Genomic DNA, 11,876 nt, shown 5'->3' with positions numbered 1-11,876 from the left:
TCTGTGGCGCAATTGGCTTGCGCGATCGGCTGTTAACTGAAAGGTTGGAGGTTCGAGCCCTCCCGGGAGTGGTTTGTTGCTTTTTTTCTTTGGGCTGATAGCTTTGAAGATATGTTCTCAGGGTGGTGAGAGTGGAGCAGGACTGTCTCCGTGGCGCAATTGGCTAGCGCGATCAGCTGTTAACCAAAAGGTTGGAGGTTCGAGCCCACCCGGTGGTGGTGCGGCGCTTTTTTTTCTTTGGGCTCGTAGATTTGAAGACATGTTCTGATGGTGGTGAGAATGGAGCACGACTGTCTCCGTGGCGCATTTGGCTAGCGCGTTCGGCTGTTAACCGAAAGTTTGGAGGTTCGAGCCCTCCCGGAAGCAGTGTGTCACTTTTTTTATCTTTGCGCTGATAGCTTTGGAGAAATGTTTTCACGGTGGTGAGAGTTGCGCATGACTGTCTCCGCTGCGCAATTGGCTAGCGCGATCGGCTGTTAACCAAAAGGTTGGAGTTCCGAGCCCTCCCGGGAGTGGTGTGATGCTCTTTTCTTTGTGCTGATAGCTTTGGAGAAATGTTCTGACGTTGGTGAGTTTGGAGAACGACTGCCTCCGTGGCGCAATTGGCTACCACGTTCGGCTGTTAACCGAAAATTTGGAGGTTCGAGCCCTCCCGGGAGTGGTGTGTTGCTTTTTCTTTGCCCTGATAGCTATGAAGATATGTTCTGATGGTGGTGAGATTGGAGCACAACTGTCTCCGTGGCACAATCGGCTAGCGTGATCGGCTGTTAACCGAAAGGTTGGAGGTTCGAGGCCACCCGGTGGTGCTGCGGCGCTTTTTTTTCTGTGGGCTGATAGCTTTGAAGTTATGTTCTCATGGTGGTGAGAGTGGAAAAGGACAGTCTCCGTGGCGCTATTGGCTAGCGCGATGGGCTGTTAACCGAAAGGTTGGAGGTTCGAGCCCACCCGTGGACGGTGTGTCGCTTTTTTTGCTTTGCGCTGATGGCGTTGAAGATATGTTCTGATGGTGGTGAGAGTGAAGCACGACTGTCTCCGTGGCGCGATTGGCTAGCGCGATCGGCTGTTAACCGAAAGGTTGGAGTTTCGAGTACACCAGTGGACGGTGTGTCGCTTTTTTTGCTTTGCGCTGATGGCGTTGAAGATATGTTCTGATGGTGGTGAGAGTGAAGCACGACTGTCTCCGTGGCGCAATTGGCTAGCGCGATCAGCTGTTAACCAAAAGATTGGAGGTTCGCGCCCACCCGATGGTGGTGCGGCGCTTTTTTTTCTTTGGGCTGATAGTCTGAAGAAATGTTCTGACGGTGGTGAGAGAGGAGAACGACTGTCTCCGTGGCGCTATTGGCTAGCGCGATGGGCTGTTAACCGAAAGGTTGGAGGTTCTAGCCCACCCGGTGGTGGTGCGGCGCTTTTTTTCTTTTGGCCTGATAGCTCTGAAGAAATGTTCTGATGGTGTTGAGAGTGGAGCACGACTGTCTCTGTGGCGCAATTGGCTAGCGCGATCGGCTGTTAACTGAAAGGTTGGAGGTTCGAGCCCTCCCGGGAGTGGTTTGTTGCTTTTTTTCTTTGCGCTCATAGCTCTGAAGATATGTTCTGATGGTGGTGAGAGGGGAGCAGGACTGTCTCCGTGGCGCCATTGGCTAGCGCGACTGGCTGTTAACCGAGAGGTTGGAGGTTAGAGCCCACCCGGTGGTGGTGCGGCGTTTCTTTTTCTTTGGGCTGATAGCTCTGAAGAATTGTTCTGACAGTGGTGAGAGTGGAGCACGACTGCCTCCGTGGCCCAATTGGCTAGCGCGATCGGCTGTTAGCTGAACGGTTGGAGGTTCGAGCCCAGCCGGTGGTGGTGCGGCGCTTTTTCTTCTTTGAGCTGATAGCTTTGTGTGATGTGTGGTGCGCGTTCAAAGTGCGCGCCTTCGAAAAGTGCGCGTCACGGGAAAAAAAAAAAAAAAAAAACAAAAGGAGAAATACCAGAGTGCACGTGCGGGGCTGCTTAAACAAGAATGACGACGTTAAAGAGCGTCGAGCACGAGGATGCGTGGCAGGACGTGAAGTAAACAAAAGGTAAAACATCCAATGGGCAGCGAACACGGAGATTTCAAGGCCCAATGGCTTGACACCACGAGACAGCAGTATCTCCAATGAGAACGAGACAAGTGGGCCAGAGCTGAAGCAGGAGCCTGAGCAGACCAGAGCAAGAGTTCGAAGAAGACGGGGCATGCGGAAGGTCGTCACCGGACCGGGCGCTGAAGATGGGCCGTCGGGCGTAGGACCCGAGCCTGCAGGTCTTCAACCGGCCGGGGCCTCCTGCCGTCGTGTTCCCGCTCCAAAGGACCGTGGCCATCCGGTCCTGAACTCCTTTCCAGGGCCTGCGGACTTTGGTTCCGGCAGGCGAGCTACAGCCGTCGGGCTCCGGGCCCGAGCTGTGCGCCCAGCTGCTTGACTAGGTCGACCCTAGTTCCCGGACGCGTCACCACCAGCCTGCGTTCTCCCGTCTCCGACGTGTCCACGCTCCTCAAGCCGAAACCATCACGATTTGGTAGGGCTTTTCGACGTGTCGCCAGCAGCCAGCGTTCCCTCGTCCTCGTCCAGCCCACGCATTGACGCAGGAGTCACGGCGTTCCGGTTTCTCATCACCGCCGAAAACCAACTTGTGGGTGAGACTGCACCGATACTCTTGCGCTACTCCCATCACTCAGCCCCTTTCGAACGTTAGGTTTAGTTACTGACTTTGAACGTTCTTGTTGGGTGTTTACAGATGTGTTTCGTCATGTCCAGTCAACTGTTTATTAAGTGTTTTGTTTTGTGAGGAATCTTTGCCTTTTTACTTTTCAATTAAACTTTTTGTGTGTTTCTTGGAAACCGAACGGCTTTGTCCTTATTAACAAAACTCTCTGAGGCTCAGCCCGGGAGAAAAACAAATCAGCAACAAGAACCTTGCATCACAAATTGGCGTCCGCGACAGGACAAAGTCGTTTGTTTTTCATGTAGATTTTTCGACGCGATGAAAGCCATGAAAAGCACTTCGGAATTATTAGATCTGGCGGAGAGTATAAGTCTTAAGGGAGCGGAGTTCAAGGAGTGGTACGACAAGCAAATGGCGCAAGCGCAAGAGGAACGGGCTGCGATATGTGACGCTAAAAAGGCAGCAGATTGCATTGCAAACACACGCTAAGAGAGAGGAGTTCGAGCGAGAAACACGGGCTAGGAGAGAGAAGCTCGAGCGAGAGACACGCGCTAAGAAGGAGCAGCTTGAGCTAGAAATGCGTGAAAAGAAAAGGCTGCTCGAGATAGAGATGCGCGAAAAGAAGAGACTGTTGGAACTAGAATATGAGGATTTGCAGCAGTGGCTTGAGAGGGAAAACGCTGAATATACGTGGTCTGAGAGCCAGAGTAGTCAACCAGTGGATGAGGTGTGCTCTGAAAGCAGTTACATCGGGAGCGATTTGAATTTACGTGAGACTGACCCTGTACCTCGTCATGACCTTTCGCTAGAGAAAGAAACTCTGAAAGAGTATGACAGGGAGGTAAACAGTCAAAAGACTAGGAGACTCGATAAGCTTATTGAAGCGCAGGAATGCTTCGTGAGCATGGAACAAGAACGTTCCATTCAGAGTAAAGGGTATTTTGAAACCTGTGAGAGGTCAAGCGCACTTTATTCAGAGGTAGGATTGCCTCTGAATAGCTCCGCTGAAGGAGCAATAAAAGGTCTCCTAGGTAATGCCGGCGAATGCCATAATGAAAGCTCTGATGTAGCAGCTACCTATTGTTTTGGGCCACTGGAGATAGCAACAGACGCTACGGACATGGTTTTTCACCATGATTATAACTTGCCCATACAGAGAGATGGCTTGTGTTCTCGGGAAATTGTAGATGATGCTTTTAGAAGAATATTGGAGCAAAATGCAAAAGTACTTGTTGAAGAACAGAGAGTAGAGTTGCAATGTAGGTCAGCTATATGTGACAATGAGGGTAATCACGATGACCCAGGCAGAAGGGTTGAAAGTATTGATGAACAAGCAATACAGAAAGCTGAAGGGATGGAAAGTGAACCAGAAGGCAGTAATGGTCCAGCAGGTTATTGTACGAGGAAGGACGCCGACTGGTGCTCTTTGGCATCTTCGGTTGAAGAGGTCGCTTCTGTTAAGATGTCTCAACGATTAGCGGCTTACGAGCTCAAGCAAGGCATTCGTGGGAAGGATGAAATGATTCAGGCGTGGTTGTACTGGTGCGCCTGGAGGCAACGCCTCCGACTGGCATACAGACATTCCAGCGTGTATGCTTGTGATTTCGAGGTTGGGAACCTGGTGATACACAGCTTTAGGTTCATACGAGCTTACGGTCGAGAATTCTTCCACTGGCTTCCGATTCCTTACTCTTGTCAAATGGTTAGAGCAGTTAAACGTCTTGTACGGGACGCTATAACTTAAGCGTCAAATTCGATTTCCCGCTGGTTTCTTTTGGATCTTGCTTGCGGACCATGGAAGGGTGTTGCTTGTAAATATTTGAAGAAGTTACATGCAATGTAACATTAACATGATGTATAGTTTTTGAGATGATAGGGTATATATGATAAAAAAAAAAAGGGGTGGTGTACTACTAATTTGGGGATTTTCACAATCCGCTAGATGTGTCCATACTTTTTCTCGCTTCTTGCGTATTTTGAGGTTAGTGAATGTGGACCTTTGGGCAATGCAGTGAACTGTGTGGCGGACATATGTGGGTAAATTGTGGTGCAGTGCGAAACGTGCACTCAACGGCAGTTTTTTTTTCTTCTCGAAAAAAAAAAAAAACTTTTCTTATTGTTGTTGGTTGAATGTTACGTTCTGTGGACTCGGTGTTTCGACGTGAGACATGTCAACGAAGAAGCAGTGTGGTGCCATCGGTGTGATGTGTTGAACTGCGTGGTGCAAATATGTGGTGTAATTGTGACGTAGTGCAGAACGCGCACTCATCGGCAGTTTTTTTTTTTCTAAAAAAAAAAAAAAAACTTGAATGAAAGGGGGGCGTATGTGATGTGTGGTGCGCGTTCAAAGTGCGCGCCTTCGAAAAGTGCGCGTCACGGGAAAAAAAAAAAAAAAAAACAAAAGGAGAAATACCAGAGTGCACGTGCGGGGCTGCTTAAACAAGAATGACGACGTTAAAGAGCGTCGAGCACGAGGATGCGTGGCAGGACGTGAAGTAAACAAAAGGTAAAACATCCAATGGGCAGCGAACACGGAGATTTCAAGGCCCAATGGCTTGACACCACGAGACAGCAGTATCTCCAATGAGAACGAGACAAGTGGGCCAGAGCTGAAGCAGGAGCCTGAGCAGACCAGAGCAAGAGTTCGAAGAAGACGGGGCATGCGGAAGGTCGTCACCGGACCGGGCGCTGAAGATGGGCCGTCGGGCGTAGGACCCGAGCCTGCAGGTCTTCAACCGGCCGGGGCCTCCTGCCGTCGTGTTCCCGCTCCAAAGGACCGTGGCCATCCGGTCCTGAACTCCTTTCCAGGGCCTGCGGACTTTGGTTCCGGCAGGCGAGCTACAGCCGTCGGGCTCCGGGCCCGAGCTGTGCGCCCAGCTGCTTGACTAGGTCGACCCTAGTTCCCGGACGCGTCACCACCAGCCTGCGTTCTCCCGTCTCCGACGTGTCCACGCTCCTCAAGCCGAAACCATCACGATTTGGTAGGGCTTTTCGACGTGTCGCCAGCAGCCAGCGTTCCCTCGTCCTCGTCCAGCCCACGCATTGACGCAGGAGTCACGGCGTTCCGGTTTCTCATCACCGCCGAAAACCAACTTGTGGGTGAGACTGCACCGATACTCTTGCGCTACTCCCATCACTCAGCCCCTTTCGAACGTTAGGTTTAGTTACTGACTTTGAACGTTCTTGTTGGGTGTTTACAGATGTGTTTCGTCATGTCCAGTCAACTGTTTATTAAGTGTTTTGTTTTGTGAGGAATCTTTGCCTTTTTACTTTTCAATTAAACTTTTTGTGTGTTTCTTGGAAACCGAACGGCTTTGTCCTTATTAACAAAACTCTCTGAGGCTCAGCCCGGGAGAAAAACAAATCAGCAACAAGAACCTTGCATCACACTTTGAAGATATGTTCTGATGGTGGTGAGAGTGGAGCACGACTGTCTCCGTGGCGCAATCGGCTAGCGTGAACGGCTGTTAACCGAAAGGTTGGAGGTTCGCGCCCACCCGGTGGTGGTGCGGCGCTTTTTTTTTCTTTGGGCTGATAGTCTGAAGAAATGTTCTGACGGTGGTGAGAGAGGAGCACGACTGTCTCCGTGGCGCTATTGGCTAGCGCGATGGGCTGTTAACCGAAAGGTTGGAGGTTCGAGCCCACCCGGTGGTGGTGCGGCGCTTTTTTTCTTTTGGCCTGATAGCTCTGAAGAAATGTTCTGATGGTGTTGAGAGTGGAGCACGACTGTCTCTGTGGCGCAATTGGCTAGCGCGATCGGCTGTTAACTGAAAGGTATGAGGTTCGAGCCCTCCCGGGAGTGGTTTGTTGCTTTTTTTTCTTTGGGCTGATAGCTTTGAAGATATGTTCTCAGGGTGGTGAGAGTGGAGCAGGACTGTCTCCGTGGCGCAATTGGCTAGCGCGATCAGCTGTTAACCAAAAGGTTGGAGGTTCGAGCCCACCCGGTGGTGGTGCGGCGCTTTTTTTTCTTTGGGCTGATAGATTTGAAGATATGTTCTGATGGTGGTGAGAATGGAGCACGACTGTCTCCGTGGCGCATTTGGCTAGCGCGTTCGGCTGTTAACCGAAAGTTTGGAGGTTCGAGCCCTCCTGGAAGCAGTGTGTCACTTTTTTATCTTTGCGCTGATAGCTTTGGAGAAATGTTTTCACGGTGGTGAGAGTTGCGCATGACTGTCTCCGCTGCGCAATTGGCTAGCGCGATCGGCTGTTAACCAAAAGGTTGGAGTTCCGAGCCCTCCCGGGAGTGGTGTGATGCTCTTTTCTTTGTGCTGATAGCTTTGGAGAAATGTTCTGACGTTGGTGAGATTAGAGCACGACTGTCTCCGTGGCGCAATTGGCTACCACGTTCGGCTGTTAACCGAAAATTTGGATGTTCGAGCCCTCCCGGGAGTGGTGTGTTGCTTTTTCTTTGCGCTGATAGCTTTGAAGATATGTTCTGATGGTGGTGAGAGTGGAGCACGACTGTCTCCGTGGCGCAATCGGCTAGCGTGATCGGCTGTTAACCGAAAGGTTGGAGGTTCGAGCCCACCCGGTGGTGCTGCGGCGCTTTTTTTTCTGTGGGCTGATAGCTTTGAAGTTATGTTCTCATGGTGGTGAGAGTGGAAAAGGACTGTCTCCGTGGCGCTATTGGCTAGCGCGATGGGCTGTTAACCGAAAGGTTGGAGGTTCGAGCCCACCCGTTGACGGTGTGTCGCTTTTTTTGCTTTGCGCTGATGGCGTTGAAGATATGTTCTGATGGTGGTGAGAGTGAAGCACGACTGTCTCCGTGGCGCAATTGGCTAGCGCGATCGGCTGTTAACCGAAAGGTTGGAGTTTCGAGTCCACCCGTGGACGGTGTGTCGCTTTTTTTTGCTTTGCGCTGATGGCGTTGAAGATATGTTCTGATGGTGGTGAGAGTGAAGCACGACTGTCTCCGTGGGGCAATTGGCTAGCGCGATCAGCTGTTAACCAAAAGGTTGGAGGTTCGCGCCCACCCGGTGGTGGTGCGGCGCTTTTTTTTCTTTGGGCTGATAGTCTGAAGAAATGTTGTGACAGTGGTGAGAGAGGAGCACTACTGTCTCCGTGGCGCTATTGGCTAGCGCGATGGGCTGTTAACCGAAAGGTTGGAGGTTCGAGCCCACCCGGTGGTGGTGCGGCGCTTTTTTTCTTTTGGCCTGATAGCTCTGAAGAAATGTTCTGATGGTGTTGAGAGTGGAGCACGACTGTCTCTGTGGCGCAATTGGCTAGCGCGATCGGCTGTTAACTGAAAGGTTGGAGGTTCGAGCCCTCCCGGGAGTGGTTTGTTGCTTTTTTTCTTTGGGCTGATAGCTTTGAAGATATGTTCTCAGGGTGGTGAGAGTGGAGCAGGACTGTCTCCGTGGCGCAATTGGCTAGCGCGATGAGCTGTTAACCAAAAGGTTGGAGGTTCGAGCCCACCCGGTGGTGGTGGGGCGCTTTTTTTTCTATGGGCTCATAGATTTGAAGATATGTTCTGATGGTGGTGAGAATGGAGCACGACTGTCTCCGTGGCGCATTTGGCTAGCGCGTTGGGCTGTTAACCGAAAGTTTGGAGGTTCGATCCCTCCCGGAAGCAGTGTGTCACTTTTTTTATCTTTGCGCTGATAGCTTTGGAGAAATGTTTTCACGGTGGTGAGAGTTGCGCATGACTGTCTCCGCTGCGCAATTGGCTAGCGCGATCGGCTGTTAACCAAAAGGTTGGAGTTCCGAGCCCTCCCGGAAGTGGTGTGATGCTCTTTTCTTTGTGCTGATAGCTTTGGAGAAATGTTCTGACGTTGGTGAGATTGGAGCACGACTGTCTCCGTGGCGCAATTGGCTACCACGTTCGGCTGTTAACCGAAAATTTGGAGGTTCGAGCCCTCCCGGGAGTGGTGTGTTGCTTTTTCTTTGCGCTGATAGCTTTGAAGATATGTTCTGATGGTGGTGAGAGTGGAGCACGACTGTCTCCGTGGCGCAATCGGCTAGCGTGATCGGCTGTTAACCGAAAGGTTGGAGGTTCGAGCCCACCCGGTGGTGCTGCGGCGCTTTTTTTTTCTGTGGGCTGATAGCTTTGAAGTTATGTTCTCATGGTGGTGAGAGCGGAAAAGGACAGTCTCCGTGGCGCTATTGGCTAGCGCGATGGGCTGTTAACCGAAAGGTTGGAGGTTCGAGCCCACCCGTGGACGGTGTATCGCTTTTTTTGCTTTACGCTGATGGCGTTGAAGATATGTTCTGATGGTGGTGAGAGTGAAGCACGACTGTCTCCGTGGCGCAATTGGCTAGCGCGATCGGCTGTTAACCGAAAGTTTGGAGGTTCGAGCCCACCCGGGGGTGGTGCGGCGCTTTTTTTTTTCTTTGGGCTGATAGCTTTGAAGATATGTTTGATGGTGGTGAGAGTAGAGCACGACTGTCTCTGTGGCGCAATTAGCTAGCGCAATCGGCTGTTAACTGAAAGGTTGGAGGTTCGAGCCCTCCCGGGAGTGGTTTGTTGCTTTTTTTCTTTGGGCTGATAGCTTTGAAGATATGTTCTCATGGTGGTGAGAGTGGAGCAGGATTGTCTCCGTGGCGCAATTGGCTAGCGCGATCAGCTGTTAACCAAAAGGTTGGAGGTTCGAGCCCACCCGGTGGTGGTGCGGCGCTTTTTTTTCTTTGGGCTCATAGATTTGAAAATATGTTCTGACGGTGGTAAGAGTGAAGCATGACTGTCTCCGTGGTGCAATTGGCTAGCGCGATCGGCTGTTAACAGAAAGGTTGGAGGTAAGAGCCCACCCGGGGGTGGTGCGGCGCTTTTTTTCTTTGGGCTTATAGCTTTGAAGATATGTTTGATGGTGGTGAGAGTGGTGCAGGAATGTCTCCGTAGCGCAATTGGCTAGCGCGATCGGCTGTTAATCGAAAGGTTGGAGGTTTGAGCCCACCAGGGGACGGTGTGTCGCTTTTTTCTTTGCGCTGATAGCTTTGAAGATATGTTCTAATGGTGGTGAGAGGGGAGAACGACAGTCTCCGTGGCGCTATTGCCTAGCGCGTTCGGCCGTTAACCGAAAAGCTGGAGGTTCGAGCCCACCCGGTGGTGGTGCGGCGCTTTTGTTTCTTTGGGCTGATAGCTCTGAATAAATGTTCTGACGGTGGTGAGAGTAGAGCCCGACTTTCTCCGTGGCGCAATTGGCCAGCGCGATCGGCTGTTAACCGAAAGGTTGGAGGTTCGAGCCCACCCGGTGGTGGTGCGGCGCTTTTTTCTTCTTTGCGCTGATAGCTTTGAAGAAATGTTCTGACGGGGGTGAGAGTGCAGCAAAAATGTCTCCGTGAAGCAATTGGCTAGCGCGTTCGGCTGTTAACCGAAAGGTTGGAGGTTCGAGCCCACCCGGTGGTGGTGCGGCGCTTTTTTTTCTTTGGGCTCATAGATTTGAAGATATGTTCTGACGGTGGTAAGAGTGAAGCATGACTGTCTCCGTGGTGCAATTGGCTAGCGCGATCGGCTGTTAACAGAAAGGTTGGAGGATAGAGCCCACCCGGTGGTGGTGCGGCGCTTTTTTTCTTTTGGCCTGATAGCTCTGAAGAAATGTTCTGATGGTGTTGAGAGTGGAGCACGACTGTCTCTGTGGCGCAATTGGCTAGCGCGATCGGCTGTTAACTGAAAGGTTGGAGGTTCGAGCTCTCCCGGGAGTGGTTTGTTGCTTTTTTTCTTTGGGCTTATAGCTTTGAAGATATGTTCTCAGGGTGGTGAGAGTGGAGCAGGACTGTCTCCGTGGCGCAATTGGCTAGCGCGATCAACTGTTAACCAAGAGGTTGGAGGTTCGAGCCCACCCGGTGGTGGTGCGGCGCTTTTTTTTCTTTGGGCTCATAGATTTGAAGATATGTTTTGATGGTGGTGAGAATGGAGCACGACTGTCTCCGTGGCGCATTTAGCTAGCGCCTTCGGCTGTTAACCGAAAGTTTTGAGGTTCGAGCCCTCCCGGAAGCAGTGTGTCACTTTTTTTATCTTTGCGCTGATAGCTTTGGAGAAATGTTTTCACGGTGGTGAGAGTTGCGCATGACTGTCTCCGCTGCGCAATTGGCTAGCGCGATCGGCTGTTAACCAAAAGGTTGGAGTTCCGAGCCCTCCCGGGAGTGGTGTGATGCTCTTTTCTTTGTGCTGATAGCTTTGGAGAAATGTTCTGACGTTGGTGAGATTGGAGCACGACTGTCTCCGTGGCGCAATTGGCTACCACGTTCGGCTGTTGACCGAAAATTTGGAGGTTCGAGCCCTCCCGGGAGTGGTGTGTTGCTTTTTCTTTGCGCTGATAGCTTTGAAGATATGTTCTGATGGTGGTGAGAGTGGAGCACGACTGTCTCCGTGGCGCAATCGGCTAGCGTGATCGGCTGTTAACCGAAAGGTTGGAGGTTCGAGCCCACCCGGTGGTGCTGCGGCGCTTTTTTTTCTGTGGGCTGATAGCTTTGAAGTTATGTTCTCATGGTGGTGAGAGTGGAAAAGGACTGTCTCCGTGGCGCTATTGGCTAGCGCGATGGGCTGTTAACCGAAAGGTTGGAGGTTCGAGCCCACCCGTTGACGGTGTGTCGCTTTTTTTGCTTTGCGCTGATGGCGTTGAAGATATGTTCTGATGGTGGTGAGAGTGAAGCACGACTGTCTCCGTGGCGCAATTGGCTAGCGCGATCGGCTGTTAACCGAAAGGTTGGAGTTTCGAGTCCACCCGTGGACGGTGTGTCGCTTTTTTTTGCTTTGCGCTGATGGCGTTGAAGATATGTTCTGATGGTGGTGAGAGTGAAGCACGACTGTCTCCGTGGGGCAATTGGCTAGCGCGATCAGCTGTTAACCAAAAGGTTGGAGGTTCGCGCCCACCCGGTGGTGGTGCGGCGCTTTTTTTTCTTTGGGCTGATAGTCTGAAGAAATGTTGTGACAGTGGTGAGAGAGGAGCACTACTGTCTCCGTGGCGCTATTGGCTAGCGCGATGGGCTGTTAACCGAAAGGTTGGAGGTTCGAGCCCACCCGGTGGTGGTGCGGCGCTTTTTTTCTTTTGGCCTGATAGCTCTGAAGAAATGTTCTGATGGTGTTGAGAGTGGAGCACGACTGTCTCTGTGGCGCAATTGGCTAGCGCGATCGGCTGTTAACTGAAAGGTTGGAGGTTCGAGCCCTCCCGGGAGTGGTTTGTTGCTTTTTTTCTTTGGGCTGATAGCTTTGAAGATATGTTCTCAGGGTGGTGAGAGTGGAGCAGGACTGTCTCCGTGG

The 11,876-nt window shown here is 51.6% G+C and overlaps 1 non-coding gene across 1 annotated transcript; it reads left to right on the top strand.

Moving 5' to 3' along the window:
• Positions 1–292: 292 nt before the first annotated feature.
• TRNAN-GUU (transfer RNA asparagine (anticodon GUU)) lies at positions 293–366 on the top strand. The gene has a single exon. It is a non-coding gene; the product is annotated as a tRNA-Asn (tRNA).
• The last annotated feature ends 11,510 nt before the right edge of the window (positions 367–11,876 follow it).

Source organism: Rhipicephalus microplus, unplaced genomic scaffold, assembly GCF_043290135.1.
Source record: "Rhipicephalus microplus isolate Deutch F79 unplaced genomic scaffold, USDA_Rmic scaffold_26, whole genome shotgun sequence".
NCBI classification, from domain to species: Eukaryota; Metazoa; Arthropoda; class Arachnida; order Ixodida; family Ixodidae; genus Rhipicephalus; species Rhipicephalus microplus.
This window is presented reverse-complemented; position numbering and strand designations above follow the sequence as displayed.